The 14,661-nt window shown below is 40.8% G+C and overlaps 1 long non-coding RNA gene across 1 annotated transcript; it reads left to right on the top strand.

Annotated features, from left to right (window-relative positions):
- The first annotated feature begins 5,466 nt into the window (after positions 1-5,466).
- LOC111596582 lies at positions 5,467-6,961 on the top strand. The gene is made up of 3 exons (XR_002751255.2): positions 5,467-5,713; positions 6,488-6,600; positions 6,824-6,961. It is a non-coding gene; the product is annotated as an uncharacterized LOC111596582 (long non-coding RNA).
- The last annotated feature ends 7,700 nt before the right edge of the window (positions 6,962-14,661 follow it).

The raw sequence follows: 14,661 nt of genomic DNA, 5'->3' as shown, positions 1-14,661 counted from the left end.
CATGGAACACCGGAACAGGTTCACAGAGTTGTGCACCATATCCTTGGAGCCTTTGAAGAAAAGATGTACTGCTCTGCCGTCTTTTTAGACATCAAACAGGCGTTTGATCGAGTTTGGCACCTGGGACTGCTGCAGAAAGTGAGGACCACCCTTCCAGCCCCATTTTTCGCGTTGCTATCCTCATACCTTATTGGAAGAACCTTCCAAGTGTCAAGGGGGCAAACAGTATCCTTGACTAGACCAATTATGGCTGGAGTACCACAGGGTAGTGTTCTAGGCCCAACACTTTATACTTTATTCACAGGAGATATGCCAACTCCCGAGCCAAATATAGGAAGTACAGATGCAGTACTCATAGCGACCTATGCAGATGACACCGCCATCTTATCACGTCACGTATCTGCGCAAGAAGCTTCAGACTCACTACAAAAATATCTGGACTCTTTCGGACGCTGGGCAAAACGGTGGTGTATCACCATTAATGCACAAAAGTCTGTACATACTACCTTCGCCACTAGAAGAGGAGATTGCCCAAGCGTTGCATTGGGGCCCACTATTCCCAAAGCCTCAAAAGTAAAGTACCTTGGTATCACTCTTGACAGAAGGCTGACTTTTAAAGCGCACATAAGTCAAGTAACCTCAAAATGCAAAAGCAAGCTAAAAACCCTCGACTGGATGCTGAGAGCTTCAAGCAAGTTGTCTTACAGCAGCAAGGCCGCCATCTACAAGGCAATAGTTGTCCCAACCTTCGTATATGGTATCTCTCTATGGGGCTCCTCGGCGAAGACTACAAGGAACAAAATTCAGACCCTGCAGAATAAAGCACTACGCAGATGGACTGGAGCCAGCTGGTTTGTAAGAAACTCAGTCTTACATAGGGATTTAGCAATTCCCACAGTTGCTGAACTCATTGGGCGACACAGTTCAAGATACGCGGACAGACTTGCAGCGCATCCTAACCATCTCGCAAGCAACCTGGCTATAAACAACAATAGGCGAAGACTGAAGAGATTGCATCCTCTAGACAATATTAGAACTAATTAAGATAGTAGCTACAAGTGCAGAATAATTGGCATATCTGCCCTCCCATTAGTTAAGGTTTAGAGCTAAATGCGCTATAGAGTCTAAGACAATAAGCTGCAACAAAATAAAGAAATAAAAACGAAAAAAAAAAAAAAAAAGATATGCAGAGAGAGAGAGAGAAAAAGTAAATAGAGAATGGGAGAGAAAGAACGACAGAGAGAGAATGAGAGAAACGATTAAGAGGTACAGGGAGGGAGAGATAATGATAGATAAAGAGAGGTAGATACACTTTGATAAATATTGTGAGAGATGAGAGGGGAGAGAAAGTTACTTAGGTGTTGCGAGAGCGAAAAATTGACAGTGAGAGAGTGATTTGACGTGTGGTCCGTGCACTACATATGTATGTATGTGTGTTTCTGTATACATATATATACATACTTTTGTGTGTGTTTGTGCAAACTGAAATTATATTGAAGGCATCGTAAATTGAACTGTTATGTGTTATGTGATGGACGGCAAAGTGTGAAAGACTTACCAAGTTTTTCTGATTGCCTCAAAATATGCATGCAAATGGCTACTAAGCTTACGAAGCACACACACTCGCACACAAAAATATATACACTTGAAGAAATATTTATATATTTAGATATATACACAAATTCATGTAAGCTTTTAGCCTGCATGAACACGCTTCACCTTTTAAGAACCCCAACAAATGGACAAATTGTCTTTGCTAGCAGTTTTTTTCAGTGTATCTCAGCACTCACACACACATGCACACTTATATTCACCATGTGTGTGTGTGTGGTAATTGTTGTAAATTGATTTGTGTACTCCATTAGCCAATGGCGCCCAGCGTGTGCTCAAGAGCTTAGCCAGAACGCGTCGTTGATCGAGTCGCTAGCTATTTTGGTTAAGCCTTAGCCCCATAGCCCATACCCCATCTGGCAGCTGCCATCTCCTACAGCTCACCTCATACGCCGGCTGGCGAATGGATACAATGTTATTTGCCAAGTTTTTTTTTTGGTAAATTTGATCTGCTGGCCGCTTAGCCGAAAAGGTGACAGCAACTGGGCAGCCAAGTAGCCCGCTGTGCTGCCAAATTGATTGGGTCAGCTCCAAATGGACTTGGCTGCGACTATGCTCATGTCGGCACAGCTCCAAATTATGCAAATCAATCATGCGGCGGGCGACTGACCAGCAGCTGGTCGCATCGGCCACTTATGAACGACACCAAAAGGCGCATTGCACTGTAACTGTAGCTGTAACTGTTACTGAACTGCTGCTGAAACTAACACTGGCTCAAATATGTATACGTATACGTATATATATATGTGTGTGTGTGTGTGTGTTGGTTCGATTTTTGGGAAGAGCTGTGCTTCACTGCCAGCATTGGCAGCCGACATTGACGGACGTGACGTTGGCTGGCTTTAATTGCATCAAAAAGTGTGTGCGAGTGTGTGTGTGTTTAATCCTGCGCCCCTGGTACTAGGTGTGTGTGTGCGTCGCCTGAAAATAAAAACTTTCTCTGCCTTTAATTGACAAGTTAAGCACGCAGCCTGGACTAGGCGAGCCAAGGCCTAGTCCTCGCCCCAGCTGATGGCCGGCTGCCTCTCCATGACCTTCACACACGCTAAACGGCTTGGGTCAGGACAATAGCGCAGGCATTAACATTATGTGTATGCAGTAAAGGCCCTTCTGCCATACCAGTGAAGGCTCTGCTCAATATACCCTGTAATCAAGCTGAAGTACCAAATGAAATGTGACTCTAGTCAACGTTACCTTTTATATATATATATATATATATATATATATATTGAGAAGCTTATACCTCCATGACTCTATTTGCTTTGCATAGGGTAGACTTCGAAGTAATTGGGTTTCTGCTGGCGCATATTGGCCAAGTGTTTTGTTTGCCTTTTTCGGCGTTTTTAATTACATTCGTTTGGCTTCAACAAATCGAGATAATGCTGGATATTAGACTGCAAATGCAGCTGCCCGTTTCGATCTACCTAATTATGGCATAATGAGACATTTAGGTGCGCACGAGGGCAGCATGATAAGTTTGAATTATGTAAATTCTCCATATTATCTCTTCTTTTTTGTCATATATATATATATATATATATAACTTAAAATTTTATATTATAATTTATATTCTCAATGCTCAATGGCAAATCTCTTTGATATTATCGCTAATTTATAGAGCAGCTGAAATAGAGTTGTGGAAAGAAATGGTCACCCTGTAGGCGCTGTTCCTTTTCTTTTCCCATACTCGTCCGCAATGTGAAAAGAGTATATTGGCTTTGCTCAATGTTCCTTAATGGAAGCTAGAAACATCGAATTTGCAATAAATATTCGTAACCCTGGTCAAAAATATATAGTATCTATATAGTATAGTATACATATAGTATAGTAATATATATCAACAGCTGCGACTCCATCTTTTACTGCTCGTACCCAAAACTAGAGATTTTGTTGTAAATTGATTTAATATAGATGAAAGTTGTGCAACTTTTTGGTCTACCCTCGTGGCTATATTGTCGCTGCGTGAGCTGAACTTTTTTCTGGACTATTTATTGCACTTGGCGCTGCCATTAGCAGCTAGTTAAATTTTTTATAGAGCAACAATTAGGGTAGACTTGATATTAACTAGTCGTCGGCTGGCACGCAGATTTGCTCAGCCTCTCAAATGTAGGAACTGATGCGCGTGGTATGGGCGTGGTAGCCAACTGGGCGCCCCTTCTTAATGCTTATCAGTGCACATACAGTCCTTTATATATATATATATATATATATATATATATATATTTATATGTATGTGTTCAATTCATTTCGATTCACTGGCCTTAATCGAAAACAAGTCCAGACCTAAGACAATAGAAATGAGCAGCGTCTCGCTCATTCGTTGCTCATTCCAAATTTAACTTGACTACACTTTATAGCAATTGAAATATCCTAACTCTACTTAATAGATAATTTATCTTTAGTCGAACTTACCCTAGATGCTCAATGCTGTCTTTTGTCATTTATGAACATGAAGTAAAGACACAGTCTTTTCATAGTCAGCCTCTTCAGTGGGTTAGGGCACACAAGAGTCGACTCCATTAGCCACTAGTTTCCATATTAATCTAGCCTAAGCCGGGCGGTCGGGCGGTCCGTCGGTCCGTCGACTGCCTAACAGAAGATTGGTTGGGCTTTGGCCGCTCTATGTGTGATGTTCGTGTTGCTGTTTAATTAAATGAAATTGAAAAGCTTCAATTGCTTAACGGACAGCTAACAGACATGCAGCGCCATCAATGTTATTGCATCTTTTCATGCCGGTGGTCAAATCAAATTAACAAAGGCTCCTCACTAAATTTAGTTACTGCCACAAGCGAGATGGCCCAAAAGGAAACACAAATAAGAATGCTTCAAGCGGAAGGGAGTATACGACTGGGATATATCCTGAACTCTGTGCACGGCTGTAGCTCTATCATTCTACGTCTTCTGTGCAGTGTGTGCTCAGATGTGCAGCTGTAGCTATACTGAGACTAACTCTTATATATGCTTAGGGCAACGACTCTAATATTTGAAACAAGTTTTTCGTAGATTTGAAAATCTTAAATTTTTCTAACTTAAGTTTTATTTATAAAAAAATTAATAAGGAATTTACGATCTCTTGCCTGTAATATTCAAGTAGAGCATGAAATTCAAGAAAAATTTAATTCAATCCTAAAAATATTTAAAATATCGACTCTCACTGAGAGCTAGCAAATGGAATGAATAGAGAAAATAATTAATTTGTATCTGCAGTATATAGTATTGTGCCTGAGATATACAAGACAAGTAAAATTTGAAATCTGTTGTTTTTAACGAGATTTTTGCATACACAGACAGAGAGATAGACAGAGGAGTGGACGGGCATAGGTAGATGTAAACACTTTATAAGGTCTCACCTGCCTCATACAGCCTATTTTATGTTCGAAAAAAGAAAACATACTACTCTAAATTCCAATTTAAGGCAGCACATACAACCCTCAGTTGGGCACTTTAAGATCAAATGAACATTTAAAACTACATAAAATGAGGTTTCCTAGAGAATTTGGTCAAGAGCAAACGAGGCTTTGGCTTGGTATAAAGTAAGGATAGCATAAAGGCTTGCTAGCTCCAAGTGGCAGTGCCTTAAGAATCGTAATTGATTCCGCTAAGGAAATGAAGTTTGGAAACGCGAATCATTCCATAGCAGCTCTGCTGAGTCGGAGAACAGCTGGAGTGGCAGAGGTTCGTCGATAAGACCGCATTGAATATTTTAAATCTGTGACAAATCCACTTGAGCACATTAAAGTGCGAAATAAAGAAGACAGCAAAGCGTCAAATATAGCTAACAATGGGATAAATACTAGTAAAAGTCAGGCAAAGCTAGAAATAGGCAAATAAATAAGTGAAAAAACAGCTAACAGCTAACAGCCAACAGCCAAGAGCCAAGCGAATAAAGAGCGAGGGCCAAACAAACAATCAACTTAAGCATCGCAGCAGCTCAGCTGGACATCTCAGTATCTGTGCGCTGGCATCGGAGCCTCTTGGCCATCTTGAACATCTCGAGCAAATAATGAAGCAATGAAATGGCCAATTTAAATCAATGCGCCTGCCAGCCAGCAAAAAACTAAATGGCCAACTGACTATTTGCCTAACTTGTTCTCTTTTTTGGGTAAGGAAAAATTAAATATCTCAAACACTTTTCAGTTTTATATGTGATCTTATAATAAATGCCTAAATACATATTATTATACATTCATAAGTCAGCAGAGTATATTGAATGCCATAAATTGCCATAAAATTAACAGTGTCAAGAGCTAGACAGATCTTCCGCAGCTGCAATTGATTAGCAGTGCTTAGGTCTGCTCTATAGTCCGATACAGTTTTTAGAGCTAGAATCAGCCAGTTTGGAAGCGCTGCTCTGTAGATAGACATTGATCATCAATATGCATTAGGCAGTTAGTCATAGAGTTTAAGGCGCTAAAGGTCGCAGACTTAAGGCCATTATTGAAGTATTACTATGACTTATTCGCCTACTCTGAGCTGATCTCATTTACGCTTGGCACTTAACTGAGGTATTCCATGTGCAAGTCCATTCCACTCTCAGCAAGCCTATGGTTATTTATATTGATCTATAAATAAGAATCCAAAGTTGAAGCACTGTGAACCTGGGCAAGGTCAATATCTGGGCGTCATTATGTTGTTAAACTTGTGCAATTTATGTTAATAATATTAGTTGAAAATAGTTGGGAATATTGAAAAGGGCTGTGAGTGCAGGGAGTATACAGCTAGGCAAACACTTTGACTTTGTAATATTTGAAAAGGCGCTTTCGTAGTAGACAGCTAAGAGACGTTGGCATAATGAATATATATATATATATATATATATATATATATATATATATAAATATTATAATAATACAAATTTATTGGTATTTAGTTACAGGGTATATGCATGTCGATATCACTTGTTTAGCTGGCTTTAAGTATGGAAAAAACATTTGCTTTGATCTTACCAAAATTGAGGATTTGCCTTGGGAGCTGGCAATTACGACACTTGTGCGTATGACAATACAAAAAAGAAACACACACACACACACACACACATATATATATATATATATATGTATATATACACATATTAGGCAAGTAGAAAGCAACGTCTGCTTGCAATTCTCAAGCATTGATGAGGCCAGAGTTGATGCTTCAGGCCTCACGCTTACACTGGACCAGCACAACAATGATAAATATTGATTTTATACCAGAGCATCAACAATTGCAGGCAGACACCAATTGCTTTTAAGCCGCCAAACACAAACACAAACACACAGAGGCACGCACACACGCACTCACATGAGTGGGTGGCGGGCTGGCATTCCTCTGACAGTGCGCCTCGCATTGACATATGGCCAGGATGTTGGATTGCTGGATTGGGTAAGATGGCAGCCGAGCCGGCTGCTCATGGTTTTGGCCGGCAAGCGCTCGTCTAGACTTTTCCACATAAAAGCCGAGCTGCTCACACGGCCGTGTCTGACACATTTTTTGTAATTATGCGACAGATTCGTTTTCAGTTCCATTCTCCGTTCTCCTGTCCCCAGCACCCAGCACCCCTGGCTCTGGCTCTGGCTCTGGCTGTCGGCTCTTTTCTGTTGTTTTATTTTGTTTTGTTTGCCGCCTTTTTTGTCGCCGTTTTTAATGGCAGCGCTTTGTGTGCCTAATTTGAATCGCACACGGCGCACATTAATGAGACGAGTACCCGGCCCCCAGCACCCAGCTCAGCTCAGCTCAGGGGGCAGCAACCCAATGAAAATGACTAAACAATGCAGCAGGAGTCAACCCAAAAGAGGGCTACAAATTATATTGCTCATACGACCCATATGCGCGAGTGATTAAATAGGACCCGTTTGCCAGCTCTGATCTATGGAGCCGAATTTAATTTCAACGCGACAATTTAACTGTCGCATTGCCAAACGAATGCGAGGATACGCTTACCTGAACTCAAGCTTATATAAAATATATAAAATAGTAAAATGAATCAAGCAAAAAATGTTTTTCGGATTTTTTAAAAAGAAAACTTTTAAGAGACTTTGAGCTATGAACAAATAAATTTATAAAATGTATGTATTACATATATATATAAATATATATATATATATAATGAATCAAGCAATACATATATATATATATAAATATAGACGAGTATTGTTTCTATATTTATATATACATTAATTAACCTACACGATATCTACTTCAGTCCGATCTTGGCTTGCCAGTCGAGTAGAGTATTAGACAAATTTGCAATAAAATAAGGAAGAAGAAGAAGAAGACGAAAGATAAGTAAAAAATTCGCCTCGCTGACATGGGATATTAATTGCTGTATTTTGTCTGTGTGGGTGTGAAAACGTTTAAACGCATAATGCTTCAGATATTTGAGGCAAGAGGCAAACTGCAAAAAGGCGAAAAAAAAAACAAACAAAAAATGCAAACGAAACGATGTTAGAACGTTGCAGTCGAGCCTGCCTGGCTAAGTAATACCCGCTCACTGTGCAGAAAGAGCTTCAACTAAACAAATATCACAATGATCAATGGAAGATAGAAATCATAGATGAATCTGAGAGTGAGGTCAACGGTTGGCTTTTAGCACTGAGGTGTATATGGCTCGGCCACGCCCCCAGTAGGCAAGACATGGTGTGTGGTCAGCTGTCAGCTTTTGATTGAAGAGACGACTGTTTACTATTATTCGGGCTGTTCACTATACGAGGATATATGCTGAGCATATATATAGTATATCTGAATTGAGAGCGAATACGCCTTAGTTCAAGCATTCAGCTCGAGTAGACGCATAGTCAAAAGGCAGACAGCAAGACGGGCATTGAACAAACCAATATACTCTGCTGACAGCGTGAACGATAATAAAAAGCAAACACCTACAACAACAATTACAGCGAACAATCTGCAAATAAAAACCAAACGCATTGTGGCATCAACAATCAACATTAGACGACAAAAATGCAGACAAACAAATGAGACACAAATCTGACGTATAACATTGGAAATGTCTCTCCCTCCCTGTCTCAGTGCGAAAGCAAAAAAAAAAAAAAAACATTAAGAAAAATTAAATTTTCTGATCACAATAGAATTTAGTTGACATGTCTAGCGAGCGACAGATGTGTATCAATAAATATATATATCAATATATATATATATGCATATATATACTGGGAGAAGTCTTACATGGACTTTTTTCGGCCTTAAATTTATATTGAGAATGTCATTTATAAAAAAAACATATATATATATAAATATACATATATTAAGTGTATTGAGTGCTTTAGTCGAGACGGTCCGACTATCAGATACCCTGAACCCTCTGTGTAGACATTACAAAAAGCTGCACAATAAAGCTGAACTCTCCCATACTTATGGTATACGAGCTACGCTTCAAAAAATGAGTTAAATGATCGATTTTGATCGATAATGGGCAAATGAAATGAGTTATCGAAAAATAGATAAAAGATAAAGCGTAAATCTTAATTCTAAATTCAGGCGGGCAGATGAACATGTCTAGATCAATTCAGCTAGTCAACCTGATCAGGAACATATATAGTAACGGGTCTGCCACGCCTTCTCTCTGCTGCATACATTTTCTGTTACGCATTTTCAATGAATGCAGGAAATAAAAAGATAACATAATTCCATATTAATGCAGAAATCTTATAGTATGTAATCTTATTTTCATTATTATCATTCTCTTTATACTTGTATATCTCATGCCATTACAAGTTTAACGGTTTTTCTAGTCTCATTTCACGCTTGCATCCTCTAGAGCTCACTCAGTAAGAGACAGGGAGAGAGAGCGAGATAGAGAGACAAAGATAGATGTCACAATTGCTGCAGAGCCAGAGCGAGATGGCTATTGAAGCCAGTCGGAATAGACCGTTATGATTACTTGAGGCGAAGAGAAGGCGACTGGAAAGCAAATTCGTTACTGCACGCAGTTGTAAGAGTATAAAATGTGCTTGAAATGGGACCAACTTGGCATAGCCCCCACTTATATTTTATATAATTTTAAAATTAAAAATAAAAATGGTTTTAGTTCAAATGCAGACAATATTTAATTGATATCTTACATCTAGAACCGACAAGTTATTCAAAAATATAAGACCTTAAAGAGGCAAAGCCAGCGCAGCAGCGCCTCTGTGTGTGTGTGTGAAGTGGTCCGGGTATTTGTTAGTCGGTTAGTTTTGACTAACTTGAATTGAAGTGCTACGTCTCGCTTGCTATTAGTTATTAAGTGAGCTAGAGTGAGACATGATTTGTTTATTTTATTAAGTTTTAGTTAAGTTTGAAAATTAAATTGGATATTGATATTGATATTGGCCAAACCTAAAGGCGACAATTTGGTCTCATATCTAAGTCTGAGTCAGGCCGGAGGCCCGTCGCTTGCTTTTACTTTTCATTATAATAAAGGACATTTTTGAACTCTATAAAACTAACTACTGACCGCAAAAAATGAAATAAATTGAATGTTGGTTGGGCTTCTCTCTAGCGAAATGAGTTTCAAGTTCAAGTGGCAATGCGCTGTCAAAAGTTGCCTTTGTCGGTGTCTGTGTGCGTGCTTTAGTACAAATTGAGTTTAAGCAGACTCTGTAGCTATTGTTGTTGTTGTTGCTTATGTTGCTGTTGCCTTTATAAACATAAAACGCTGTAACTTTGTCTTTTTTCTGCCTTTTTAATGGCTTTGTTTGCCTTTGGCTGGCTGAAACAAAACCGCAGCATATAAATTCATCATAAACGTCGACAATATTACCTAAATTGACGTATGGCAACACACACACACACACACACGCACACGCACATAGGCGGCAACTGCAGAAACTTTGAGCAGTCATCGTTGAAGAACTTTTATGCTGCGCCTGTAAGTAAGCTCCACAAAAAAGTGGCAGACGCTTAGAGCCCGCTGCAATGCACGGCTAACACATACCACGCCAAATGCAGCTCGCCTGTGCTGGGCCTAGTCTAATGTGGTCTACTATGAAGATCTGTTTTTACTGAAGCGCTCTCTGGTTGGGGCTCTGCAGCCTGCAGCAGCAGCTGGAGCTGGCAGAGCAGTCATCGAGTTAAGTCAGAGCATGTTCCGTCCTGACGCGCCCGAGTGGTGCATGGAAAATTGCAGCCTAAGGGTATTTGGAGTCAGTCAAAGGACAATGCGAAGCGGCTCGCTTGCCTTCTCCATGTCGTACTGGCCATGTAACTCGTATTAAAAGCTCAACATTCAAGTTTATGCATTAGAGACGGCAATGAGGCTGCGTAGGCAGCGGCGGTCAACAACATCCAGGCCGGCCAACTGGCCGTGTGGCAAGGGCATGCATGGTTACATGGATTACTCGCACTAGCAAATAGCTGATAACGCTTAAATGTGGCGCAGGCTGTGGGGGGGAACAAAAAATGGTCGCCTGTGGCAGCTTGAACTGATAGCGCAGCTGGTCGAACGTGACTCTGGGTCGGTTGATGCTGCTGCATAAGCGAATCGATTGCAGCGACACACACCACATACGCAGGTGGCAGCAACGAGCAACGAGGCTATCTACATCTGTTGCACGTTATCTAAGTGACAGAGAGAGAGAGAGAGAGAGAGAGGGAGGGAGGGAGAGGTGAGATTTAATCAAGTTTTTGCTTGCTGCGAATTCGATTCCCGTTGCAGGACATCATCTGATCGACGATTAGCCGAGAGTTTGGCTGCCTGTTCGCAGCTGAGCAGCTGTGCAGCTGCTGGAACGCGTGACTGAATATATTTTGAGAGCAAACTTTGCAAATTAACTTAAAACCATAAAGCGTAAATCAAATTAATTATCCGCCCGGCCAATAAAGGCTACAAAACGCTGCTGCATCGTCTGCCAATGACACGGACACAATGCGAACAAAGCCAATCACAGTGGCCAGGATGCCGCTGATGCGGCCCGGTCATGACGCAGCTGTTGCCGAACTACGCTAAACGAATTGCCGGACAGCCGCGCCGGACAATGGCTTTTGTCTATGTAAATGAGATGACGCCTCGCAGGCGACTGCAAGTTAACAGCCAGCGCTAAAGTAATCTAAAAGTCCTTTTTCATTTATTGTCAATTTGTTACCAAAATAATTGCCAATGGCCAAAGGATGCGAGACTCTTGCCTAGCAGCCCCACATCACACAAAGCCAAAAAATGACAATCATAATACAAATTTGAGTTAAGTTGGGCACAAAGGCTCTGCAGCAGTACACTGCTCAACACAGTTACAGAAGTTACAGCTCTCAAATATTAATAGTTTTTGCATAAGACTCGTTGCTCCAAATGCCTGAGAAATGAGAACTTTTCCATTTATTTATTTTCACATAAATAGATTGGAAATCTCTTCTGCTCTCCTTTTTTTTAAGTCGCTAGCAGATTTTCATTCCTTCATGCACCGCGACCATTAGTGTAATCTATTGAAATCCGTTTGCAGCTCTGCCACTCAAGCGAATAAGCGGCTTGCCCCAGCTCCGGACCGCTGCCCGTCTCCAGGCCATGGCCATCGATTTGAATCAGGGAAGAGCAACGGATTAGACATTTTTACACGCTGCGAACAAGTGAAGAGCATCAAATTGAACTTTCATTCAGTTTACTTCAAAATCCACTGCAAGTCAGGTGGCATTTGCGGTGCCAAACTGCCATAACACATATCCTTTAAGTGGGTATAAAAGCGCGCAGAGGCCGCTTTGGCACGGGCCACGTGTGGGCCATGTGTCTACCCGGCGTCTATCACACATCTTGCAGCGCTGCTCTCGCATTCACTTTAGTTCTTTATAGTGATTTTGGTTTTATGCGGCAATTGGCTTCAAATGCGCCTTTAATATGGCTCGACCGCAATGCGTGTCTGTGCGTGTGTGCGTGTGTGGGTGTGTGGGTGTGTGCGTGTGTGGGTGGCACGCACTAAACGCGACATTGACAGCTTAGTGTCCTAAGTCCAACGAAGCATACGAAAACAATGTGGAGATAAGTTGCCAAACGCCAGACATTGACGACCGGCCAATCAGCAGATGAGCATCGGGAGAATCAATTGGCCCAGGTCTGCGTAATCACTGACTTGGCTGAGTCCCCCACATATCCCTCGGTCTAGATCGAGCAGATATGCTGGCATTTTGAACAATTTGCATAACTATTACTAAGCGAGTCATTGGCAGTGTAACGTTAACTTAGTTGCTGAGACTTAGAGAGATCTGGCCCAAGGCGAAGTAAGCCTCTGACAGCTACTCTTGACCAACTGCTGGGATCTCGATTGATGCTTATCAGAGTGAGGTCTGACAAGATTTGCCAGCTTGTATTAGATTATTAAATAATTTAATTATTAGCTATAGCAGAAGCTGTTAAGGCGTAAGAGGTCAGTTAACATGGCTTGCAAGGAATGCCCTGACAATTTGGCCTATTCTGGCTGCTGTCTATAGAGAGTGCATAGGGAACACATCGAGCTTATCCTCATATATTCAATTGTAATCATCCGCGACACTCAGTTGTCATAGAGGAACGAACTTTCGCCTGCAGTGGGGCCTCGCTTGAAACGGGCAGAAGGCCAAGGCAAGGCCAAGGCCAAGGCCAAGGCCGGGAGCAACGCACAAAGCTCTGTTTAGAGGGCGCAGCAACAAAACTTCGCGCTAAGCTGTCTGTTTGTTCTTTTAAATTCGGAGCACTGCAAGGGGTTGGCCAAGGGGTTGCTTGTGGACGGGGTGATTTAAGATAACTTTAATGGCGCCCAAGGCAATTTGTGCCTTGTGTCTGATTCCTACTCATGAAAGATGTGTGCGAGTGTGCGTGTGTGTGCGTGTGTGTGTGTGCTAAGTGTTTTGATTGGCATTTAAGGTAATTTACTTTGATTAGCATAAATAGCACGCAGTCCATGGCACACACATAATCAAAATACGGAGACAGACAAAGAGCATCATGAAAGAGAGTGACAGACAGTGAGTGAGAGAGTGAGACTGGCTACACCTGCAGCCACATTATTAAATTCTAATAAAAATAATATTATTATTTTCTTTTCTTGCTTAAATCTTATTGAGTGCCGTCAGCTCTGACACTTGCATCGGGCACTGTTTGGCCCTAGAGTCTACATGCATTGAGGTATATAACCAACAGACAATGGCCTCCAATAATTAGTCATTAACAGTGCTTTATGTTGGTATCACATTACATACGCCGACTGCATGGAACATCAGCGCCCTTTATGGCCCATTGAGCCAGCAGGTTAATCAAAGCAGGTCGTAAAGTAGGATCAGCAGTCGATTTCCAACTCGGAAAGCATAGCACTTATGGACTCATTATCTCAGACGCCATAACCCAGATCAGATTTGTTTCAAAGGCGAGCAAATTTTTTGTAAAAAGTGTGTTTTTTAGAGCCTTGCAACTTTGAGCTGCTAACGTTGACTTACTTGACAATACATTTAACTGATTATTATTGCATTTTGTGGTGTGTGGCTTGACATTTTATAATTATTAACAGAGTAACGCTTACAAATTGTTGAAGTTTATCAAAAAATATATTTTATTCGTCAAACTTATCGTGCATTTCATTTTATGGCCCAGGTTTGGTCGACTGGCTTCTTAACTAGGCAGAATTTTCGCATTTGTAGTGTGGATAGTCCAAAGGCCTTTGTCGAAACACCTTTGGTACATAAGTCTTCAAGAACAACTACTTTCATGGTTGTGATTAGTTTGAAAATTGCTTACAGATGGTGCCGTACAAAATCATAGCTAATTACAATTAAAATAAAACAAAGAATAAAAAAAATAAAACCTTCATTAATGTCGTTAAATTTTCTGTCTAATAAAGCTCATTTTATTAATATATAAAATATTTGTTTTTGTTTTATTGTAATTCAAACATGTGTAAGTCTAAAAAAAGCAGTCGATATAGGCTCTTAAGACTCCTTCGGCTTCATCATCAGCAGATTTTGCTATTGACTTCGGGTTTATCTTGGCGTTGCTATAGTTGCTTAGCTTTAACCAGTTGCAAATTCTATGGAGTGTGAAGCATCCACTCTGTGTGTTGACCGCAAAAACAACAGTTAGTTTAGACTCTTTCAAATGCTTGGCCAAAAATTATATTT

Source organism: Drosophila hydei, unplaced genomic scaffold (genome assembly GCF_003285905.1).
Source record: "Drosophila hydei strain 15085-1641.00,03,60 unplaced genomic scaffold, DhydRS2 tig00000250-arrow-arrow-pilon, whole genome shotgun sequence".
In the NCBI taxonomy this organism is placed as follows: domain Eukaryota; kingdom Metazoa; phylum Arthropoda; class Insecta; order Diptera; family Drosophilidae; genus Drosophila; species Drosophila hydei.
Note: the sequence above shows the minus strand (reverse complement) of the source record. Positions and strands in the feature narration are given on the sequence as shown.